This window comes from Pipra filicauda, unplaced genomic scaffold, assembly GCF_003945595.2.
Source record: "Pipra filicauda isolate LSUMZ 115617 unplaced genomic scaffold, ASM394559v2 scaffold408_size862398_pilon, whole genome shotgun sequence".
NCBI classification, from domain to species: Eukaryota; Metazoa; Chordata; class Aves; order Passeriformes; family Pipridae; genus Pipra; species Pipra filicauda.
Window position 1 is genome coordinate 269,775 of NW_024104541.1, and position 10,436 is coordinate 280,210.

A 10,436-nucleotide genomic window follows, 5' to 3' on the forward strand; every position below is an offset into this window, starting at 1 on the left:
CTGCACATTAAAGAGCTACCCGACTTCACTCTTACTGTTCCTCTTGCCAAATCTACTCCTTCCACTGATCTTCTCACTCTAGATGCTACCTGTAGTGTTACTGAAAGGGGAAAAATTTTGCACTCTTCTTGCTGCAATACCCAGAAGAAGAAATTGGAAAAATCAACCTCAATCAGAAAAAGAAGGTAAGCATATAGTCCCTATATGATACAGAGAAAATGTGTGTTTATGCTGTCACCAGCACTTGACCAGTGACAGAAACTTCTTCATGACATTAAGAACCTAGTCACCCAATAAAGGACTTTTTTACTCAATCAAACTTACAACCCATAAAGAGAAATTCCATGTCCAACAATTCTGAAAATCTGAAATGTCTTTTTTAATTTTTTTTTTAATTTCACGGGTAGGCAAGTCCTTTATTGGGTGACTAGGTTCTTAATGTCATGAAGAAGTTTCACGAAGAACTGTTGCCTGTGGGATGGATGCATGCCAGAGATGTCTGTAAAGGTCTCCCATGGGAGGGACCCCATGGGAGGAGGAAAAGGACTCTTCTCCCTGAGCAGCAGCAGAAACAACAACTGACTGTAACCCCCATTCCCTGTCACCCTGTCACCCCTCTGGGGAAGGAGGTAGAGTCTGGAAAGAAGGAGGGGTGGGGGGAAGGAGTTTTTAAGATTATTTTACTTCTCACTCCTTCGCCCTGATCCTGTTAGTAATATATTTAATGAATATCCCCACTTTGAGTCTGTTTTGCCCATGATGGTGATGAGTGACCTCTCCCAGTTCTTATCTCATCTCATGAATTCTTCAGGTTTTTTTCTCTCCTCTGTCCAGTTGCAGAGGGGAGTGAGACAGTGGCTTTTGTGGGTATCTGGCATCCAGCCAGGATCAACTCACTACACTGACCAAATAGGTATTTTCAGTTCTGATTCCTAAAATGTGTCAAAATAAATATCAAAACACTTGCAAAAATGTGCATTAAACAATGAAATGTTATTTTTCAACTTGATATGTATTACAAGAAAGATATATATGCTGTAGTGCAATAATATATGAGCATCAAAACATGTATAAGAATGTATTGTCTTATTAACTTCTCACTTCCCCCTGTGGAAATCACTCTTGCCGGTTTCTACCTGACTGAAACCGACAAAAATATAATAGCAAAACCAACAGCAAAGAAGTGGCTGTCACAAATCATGAACAACTGAGAACTGATGTGCAATATATCAGCACATCCAAGAGATATTAAGAACATTATCAACTGAGAAATCTGATAAAAGTGGTTTAGGATGTTTGGCTAACTTTTGAGAACAAATAATATAACAGGGTAACCAACACTACCAACTAGTTTTTAATTTCACGAGCTCAGCACTCTGTTATTGTTGGCCTTTACTTTTTCCTTTAGTTAGAAATAACAAAATTATTTATAATAGCACAAAAGAACTTGGAAAAATGTGCAATAAGGTCATACATATCAGGAGACAGACACATATATTATGCACATGCTGAGTAGCACTTCTCCATCTTTCAACGTCTAGGAAATTTTGGCTTATCTACTTATTCAAAATAGAAGTAATTGGAGCTTAATAATATTGAATAAAAGTTTGGTTAAGTGTGATTATTTGCTTTATACCATTTCTGAAAGACTTCTTTGTTTCTGTTCTTTTACCAATAATTTTGGGTAGAAAATACCTAGGCATGTATACAATTTATTTTGACTGAATGACATACAACTAGGTGTGGCATGTTTGTGATACCAGTCTGTGTTTTATGCTATTTTAAAAACAAAAGTCAAAGAGATTGCAAATTCATTTGATAAGGAAAAAAATTAAAGATGTGAGAGATTAAACTAAAAGGCAGAGAGGTGTACCTTTTGCTATACTTTCTATGTAAGTCTTTGTAGTACAGCAGAAGTAAAAATTGAGTTCAGGTATTCTTGTAAGTTTGAAAGACCAGCTATGCTCTTTAAATCATTGGTATCCATGACTAAAGTACCTTTCCTTCCTAAAGATCTAAATTTCAACTAACCCGTGCATGGGTGTGTACGGGTGTATTTTTACACAAAAACATTTCTACCACCTCTTTTGTACCTGCTTTATTCCAGGATGCTCCAAAGCCCTTCCTTTTAGTGTCCCATATTTCTGCTCTCCTCTTGAATCAAAATGAGAAGATTAAAATATAGATAGTAGATGTTAGGTTTATCATAAAGCTACAGACTTTAGGACAGTGTGTTTAGTGACATGAAGCTGATGCGATTATAGATTTCATTTAAGGATCTATATACAGGGGTTACAATGGGCAGGATTTAAGGTTAGCCTGTATCAGCCTTACCTCCTAGTTCACATAAAAGCTCAAGGAAGAATTCATCAAAAAGTCAGGCAACTTTTTTCCTGTTCCTGAAGATATAGTGGAGTTTGATACAGGACAAATATTCAGAATAACATTTTCCTCTTGCTTATTTCTTCCATGCAACACTATTTACTCTAACATCATCATGGAATATATTAATTTAGATGGATTTAAATGGATTCTGATCTATTCTAACCTACCAGAATATAGCCCAGCTGACATATGTTTTCTATAATCATTATATTAAGTGAAAATGATCTGACTACTGATCTGACTTTACTAAAAAGTGTGATCCCATTCCATAAGCATTCAGAAGGAATGCAATAAAATAATTTGATTTCATTCTGATTATTCCTAAAACATGGAATTATTGAGAAACTTGAGATATGGGGAACAGACATCTTGTCTAGCTGTTTTCAGAGGAATTTTTTTCTGTAATATGTAAAAACTGAACAAAAATTTCAACTTGTATATCACGACAAACTGCTACAGCAAGGCTATGAAAGGAAACATTCTAAACCTCCTAGACCTTCTAAGGTAATGTGATAGAGAACTGTAACTTCCAATAGCTTAATAAGGTTACCCATAACATCAACTAATAAGCTGTCAGGGTCTGGTTTGAGAGCAGGATGAACAAGACTCTTCCATCTTTACAAAGGGAAAGCCATAAGGCAATTTCTGGGAAACAAAAAAGGAAACTGTGAATTTGATTTCTGAAATCTGACTGAATGACCAGTGCTTCCATTACTAGGAAGCAGAACAGATCAGAAAGTCTTCAAGTAATACCAGCTTGCCTGCTATAAAGCACTCAATAACCACTAACATTTTTCAGTACTTCTGTTAAATTGTGTAATGAATAAAATATCAGTTAGTGCTTTAGATATGTGAATGCCACACAGGCTCAAAATGCATTAAATATTAAAAATCTCTCTTAACCACTCATGTACAAAAAGTGTTTTAGGACTTCAATGGAAAGCAAATATACAACATAGTTTACAGATCATTTAGCCAGGTATTTGTACTCATATGAAAGTGCTTTCCTAGTGAAATTAATGCTATAGTTAGATACTCATAAGTTTAAATAGACTATCTCTATTTGAACTTGGCAATTTAAATAAGTTGATAAATGGAATATTCTGCTATAGACAAATTTATCGTAACAGTAATTTCTTTTTTTTTTTTCTGAAAAAGATAAAGAAGGCATGAAAGACAAGAGGGAAGGAAAGAATTTATTGTATATAAAAGACAGATAAAATGCATTCCCTCATTCAAATCAGTCATTTTCTTCATCATTGTAAAAAATTCTATTTCTCTCTTTGATTGGTAGATCTGTACTTTGCTATTTAAAAACAAACAAAAAAGTCAAAATATATAGGATGTCTATTTCTAGGAATGGTGATGTGCTGTGAAAACAAGTGTATTCAAAACATATAATTACAACATGTTTGCATAGAGTCATGGAATGCCCTGAATTGGTAAGGACCTGAAATACTATCTAGTTCCAAAACCCATGCTGCTGGGCAAGGACACCTTTTACTAGACTAGGTTGCTCAGAGCTCCATCCAGCCTGACCCTGAACACTTCCAGGGATGCGGACATACACAGCTTGTCTGGGCAACCTGTTCCAGTGCCTCACCACCTCGAAAGCAAAAAATTTCCTGTCACTACATGCCCCTTGTAAATAGTCTCTCTCCATCTTTCTTGTAGTCTTTCTTCAGGTACTGGAAGTCCACAATTAGGTCACCCTGAAGCCTTCTCTTTTCCAGTCTGAACAATTCCAATTCTCTCAGCCTTTCCTCATAGGAGAGATGCTCCATCCCTCAATCATCTTGGTGGCTGTCATCTAGACTCACTCCAACAAGTCCATGTTCTTCCTGTGCTGTAGACCCCGGAGTTGCATGCAGTGCTCGAGGTGGGGTCTCACCAGAGTGGAGTAGAGGGGCATCATTGTCTCCCGTGACCAGCTGCTGTTGCTTCTTTTGATGCAGCCCAGAATATGTTTTGATTCAAGCAAGATTATTTGCACCTGCTCGTATTTTAAAATCACTAATCCATTTTTTATCAATATCATAAATTTTGTATTCTGGCTGCACTTACTATGTCCTGCTGCGTTTGTAACTTTCAGGTAACAGCTGTTCTCTTTAGTTAACAGCGTAGGACCAAAAGCTAAGTTTGACAGTGCTAATGTGTCATTGTATATGACTTGTCATATACAATGAAACCTTAATATATAATATTCTTCCTTCAGTGTCTCTATGTCTCTACATCCAAGAAAGCTACAATGACTTAAATTTTCTGTTTAAAAGTGCCTAAAATTTTCTGAAGTAATTTTTAGAAAAGTACTTGGAAGAGACTGAGTGTTCAGAGACAGACCAAAGAGTTGATGTGAGGGTCTGAAGAAACACTTACATATTTATGCACTTTTAACCTCTTTTGTTTTCAGAGCATAAATGAATTAGCACATTTAATGCCCAGATATTTTGGATATATTTCCATCTTTATGAGTTATATGAGAATAAGTATAATACATAAATATATAAAAATTAGTTTCAAATATTTTATAATGGTTTATGTTTATGAAGGCATTTAAGTGGTTACAGTACACAAGCTAAAAGTTAAATGGGGAGCTGAAAATGGAGCAGAAGTAGGGGTTGTTACACTATTTGAAAAAAATTGCCTGGAAAAGGAGGTAGGGTACAAATGGATTTCTCAGAGTCAGCAAAAATGCCTTGTAAATCTTAAAATGCAAAAATGAGATTTCTTTCCTCCAGAATTTATTAAACATGTAGAAAAACAGTTTCTCTCTTGACAAAACAGACTCTTAGAGCTGAGTACAGCAGTAACACAGTGGGGGATGTGATCAAAAGCGAAAATTGCAGTTCCTGACCAAATGCAGGTTTGCATACACAGGCTGTCCCTTTTGGCAAGTGGGGCTGAGGCCCTTTCCAGCAGCAGCAACAGCTGCAAGGCCATTCTGGGCAGCAGTTTTCTGGCTTATTTACAGTGATGGAAAGGTAAACAAATAGGTGAAGAATTCAGAATAGTACAGTTCCCTTTCATGTCATTTTTCTTCTGGTCTGTTCTAGCTTTTGTTGATGGAGCTGCAACAACCATGACATTATATAAATTACTTCCAACTAACATAAATATTTAATTAGTGATTCAGGTATAGAGAAAAGAAGGTATAAGCAGTTAAACAAAAACATAAGGAAACACCTTTCTTACCTGTCCCCCAAGGTCAACCTCATTCTCCAACCCAGCATGGGTCAACCGTGAGGCACAGTCCTCAAGGGTGTCCTTGCCCTGCTGTGGGTGTTCATTGCTCCTTTTCTGTCCTGTAGGGTCTCCTTCCAAGAGTGTTTGTCCATCTGTGTCCACAACAATGTCCCCTTACATGTCTCTTCTTCCTTTTCCCATAACACCTTTTGCATCTCCTCATATGTGTCCCATCCCTCATGGCTGCTTCTCTTTCTTAAACACGTCTGAAGCCCAAGGGAGTTTATGTTGGGCTGAGGTTGTGCCAGTCAGTGGACTACTCACACCCTTGTCCGATTGAGCTTCCCTACCTCCTCCATACAGGTCGCTCTTGGAGCATGCTACCCTCTAAACCCCTGCTATCCATGCCCAAAACAGGGGTTTGTCATTTCCTTCTTCTCCCACCCTCACTTTTTATTTCACCAATCCTGTTGGAAACAGGACTCTCTTTAGTGGAAAAAAAATATATTTTTGTCAGATTATCACAAGATGTAGTAAGAAAGGGGAAGGAGGGAAGAATGACAGAATATTACTTTAACCATTAAGATTATCAGATATCTAATACACAATAGATAATGGATAGACAGGAAAATAATCTCTTTCAAAACAGAAGCAAAAATGGTACAAGTGTAGGAGGATGTGGATAAAGAAACAATATGGTTAACTGAAAAAGGTAAAAAGAAACAGTCCTCTCTCAAAAGGATTGTCTAAGGTCATTTCTTCAGCCCTGAGAAGAGACAACTGAGAGGAGACTTCAGTGTCCATGGATGACTGAAGGGATTGTGCTAAGAGGATAGAGCCAGGCTCTTCTTGGTGGTGCCAAGCAACAGAGCAAGACGCAATGGGTGGAAACAAATGAAGAGGAAGTTCCACCTGAATAAGAGGAAGAACTTCTTTACTGTGCAGGTGACCAAGCACTGAAACAGATTACCCAGAGAGGCTGTGGAGTCTCCCCCACTGGAGATACTCAAGAACTGTCTGGATGAAATTCTGTGCAATGTGCTCTGGGATGACCCTGTCTATGAAAGGAGGTTGCACCAGATGACGCACTGTCACCCCATCCAGCATTACTGTCGTGTGAAAGGTGGGAGTTTGGATTTTTGATCATTGGTCCCCCATGAAAGTTGATACTCTGGTGTCTGATAGTCTGTAAACGTCTCCTGAGGAGGCCCTTCACCAACAGATTCACAAGATCAGAGGGTACTTGGACTTCTCTTGTTAGGGGGAAATCAACAGAGCCAAGACCCCTCAGCAGGTCCTGCCAAGGTGTTATCCACTGCCATCAACTGCAAGGACTCACTTTACAGTTTACGGAATAATAATCTTTTTTAATACAAATTGTGACAGATTAATAAAGTTCAAAGGTTGTTGGTGATAGTGTCTGCAAAAATGTGTTTTAAAGCAATCTCCTGATACATATATTAAGCAAGCACAAGTTCTGATATGAAGCAACCTATTACGCTATGGGGTAAGCACAAGCAAAAACTCTAGTCCTAAAAGCTCTAGTCCTAAAAGCAGCATTTAATGCGTGTAGACTATATTTCTTACCCAAGGCTTCCATCTGGAGGGGGGAGAATATGGACTTCGCCCATCAACTGATCCCAGCAGTTTTTCTGGAGGTCTTCTTCCACTTTCATCCTATCCCCAACTTACTTTTATACTATTTTCTTTATGTTTGAGTGGAGTTTGAGTGACTCCAGTCATAAATACACTTTATTTCTGATTGGTGTACCTAATGGGGTGGTAGGTGGTTGTGGTTCAGCACTTGAGGGGGAGGCTCAACATGGTTGTTGGCTTTATCAGTAGAACATCTTCATCCTCCCTCATCTGACAGGTTCTGTATGGTCTCAGTACCACGACGTTCTCTCATTCTGCTGGGATTAGAATGGAGGGGGGTCATGTAGCCTCCACTTTGTTCCACACTGTTCTGTTTCTCTGAGCAGACGTTTATCATTGTACTGGGGAGCATGTTGACCTCAGTCCGTCCAGGGAGTTGCAACGGTTTTTTACCTTAAAATTCTGAATTTCCTCTAGGTTTAACTCTATCCATCACCCCACACTTACCCATTCTGTGATTCACTGAAATTAGTAATAGTTACAGAACAATAGCTCATGCTAAACAGATATGAGTGACTGGTATGAAGGCAACAAGTTAGAAAATCTTTGTGTACAGTAATTTTCTTTCTTTTGCTTTAGGCTTGTTGTCTTATAGAAACAGTAAACAAAGAAGAAACAAAATTGGGCTTTTTAAGCTACATAAAAATGTGTCTAGAGCTCAAGGGTAGAACACTTTCTTTTGTAGTTACAAATTTAAACAAAACAATGCAACAGATATTTTATAGCACTATTTGGCTGAGTTTCTATTTTTTTTTTTCTTTTAATATGGAAAAGGCTTTTGAAGAAATTGGAATTCCGTTTAGGAAGGCTAAAAGTCTGTGAAACATTTAGAGTCTCTCCTTTTCTGCAGAAGGAACATACAGAAGAATATTTCATGTGTGTGTATGGAAATTTACACAAAGTGCCCTCATTAACACTAATGGAAACATAAACAGCTGTGTGCCAACTCTATCTAACATATTTCAAACCAGTGCAGAATAAACATTCATGTCAAAGACCAATAGAGATGCATCTAGATTCACTAAAGTAAGAGGGAAGTAATTGTTTACAATGGCTATGGTTTGATTCAGGTTAAAGTGAAGAGTGGGTTTAAATCATGCTAGTTTTAGCTCAACTTGCCATTTCAAAGTCAAAATACCCTGAATGTAAGAAAAGCTTATAATTATCCCAAGTCAGAGCTAAAGCAATTCTTATATAATGTGCTTTACAGAGATTTGTTGATAATGTTTTTTTTATTGTTTACTTGTGTGCCTAGCTAAAGGTTGAGTGGACCTTTATATGCATGTGTACACGCACACACACACACACACACATATACACACACACACACATACACACATTTTACTTAAAATGAAGTTTGGCCTCTATATTCAACTAGACAGATTCACTTAGTGAAGAGTCAATTAAAAGAATGACAAATTGTAAGGGTAGATCTATTTTCAGGAGGCAGAACAGTTTAAACTTCTAGTGTCTGGGAAACAATATCACCTCCAATAAGATAGAATGATTGATGCTGTGCAAAAGGGGAATGGGGATTTCAAGAATTGCCAAAGCCAGCTTTACAGTTCTCAGAAAATGAGAGCTCTCCCCTTCCACTTGACACTTCCCATCCTGTAAGTATTGTTTCACTAAAGGAGAAACAGATTAAATTCCAGCTGCTGTCAGTTCTTAGCCAGGTCTGTTGAAGAATGTGGCTTTTGAAAAGTCGTATCAATACTTCCCTTTCATTATTACCAAAGCAGGCTTAACTGTCTTTGATGTCTTCTTACCAGCATCATTACAGTTTTCTACAACGAGTGAATAGTGGTCTTTATTTAAGGTCAGTTGAAATTCTGAGTTGGAATTGCAATACATTGGGGGACTGGATTGTTCATTGTTTATAATATCTTCCTTTTTGCAGTCTGTATCAAAACCAAGTGAAAGAATGGCTTCAATTTTCTTTCACAAACACAGACCAAGTTATTAACCTGGACCATTAGATTTTTTAGAGTGCAAGCTCAAACATCTGTTTTTTGCTTGTCTGCAGGCCTAGCATTGCTTCTCAGAAAACAAGGACAGAAAAAGGAAAAAAAAAAAGCTAATGAATCAATTATACAAAATTGTTTGGCAGACAGTCTACTATATCTATAACATTTTACATGTGAACTTTTGTCATACCCTATTGATCAACATATCACACTTTTATGTGTGTTCAATATCTAATGATAACTGGGTAAGATGGAAAATTTTTCTCTAAATACTATATATACATGGATGGGGGTATTGCACTCAAGCTTGTGAACAGTCTTTTGGGAAATCAATTTAATAAAGAGAATATATTTAATTATCCACACTTGTGGTATTTGTACACTGTTGCTGCTCAGTTATAAATCAATTGTATCACTTCTGCTGCTCTACCACTGTTAACAAAGTAACAGATAAGTAACAACAGCAACAGAAAAGCCCACAGAGTAATGAAAATAAAACTATTAGTCTAAGTTGTTTTCTATGTTTCTCTCTGGCTACTTGGCTGGAATAGGTTGGAAAAAATTCTATGCATAGCACATTAAATCTTGCTTTTTGTAAACTGTGTGCAATTCTAACCCATGTTGTGAATTTAAGCAAACATTTGCTGATAAGTATATGTCATATGTCACATCCTAAGTCAAAGTACATCTATAGGACAATCAAAAATACTGAAAAAGGAACTACTTTGTCTTAAAGACTGCATTTGTTGAGAAGATCTGTAACAATCCAAATTTAATTGCTTATGTACAAGGAGTCAACACATATTTCTCAGCAGAAAGAAGCAAAGGAGAAAATATGTTTTGAAAAGATACATGATCAAATAGTTTCACATAACATTAACGCTAGAGCTGAACTCTGAAAAAGGTTGCCTTCTGAGGAGAGAAGTGCTAAATTCTCTTCAGGAGAATCTTGAAACTCCAGAAACAATGATAAAAAAAGTCCTGAGAATGTGTGGAGAGAAAAGTAAACTGAAGGTAACATTTGTGCAAGTGGATCATCTTGTTAGAGTGGTAATTTGCGTGTCTTCAAAATTCCCTAGGAAAATAAAGCAGGATCCTGCCTAGATCACTTATGTTCTTCCTAAACTGGAAAGAAGCACCAAAGTCCAGTGCCGTGGTTTCAGAAGGGATAAAGTTAATTTTCTTCCTAGTAGCTGGTAGACTGCTGTGTTTTAAATTTAGTATGACAATAATGCTGATAACATG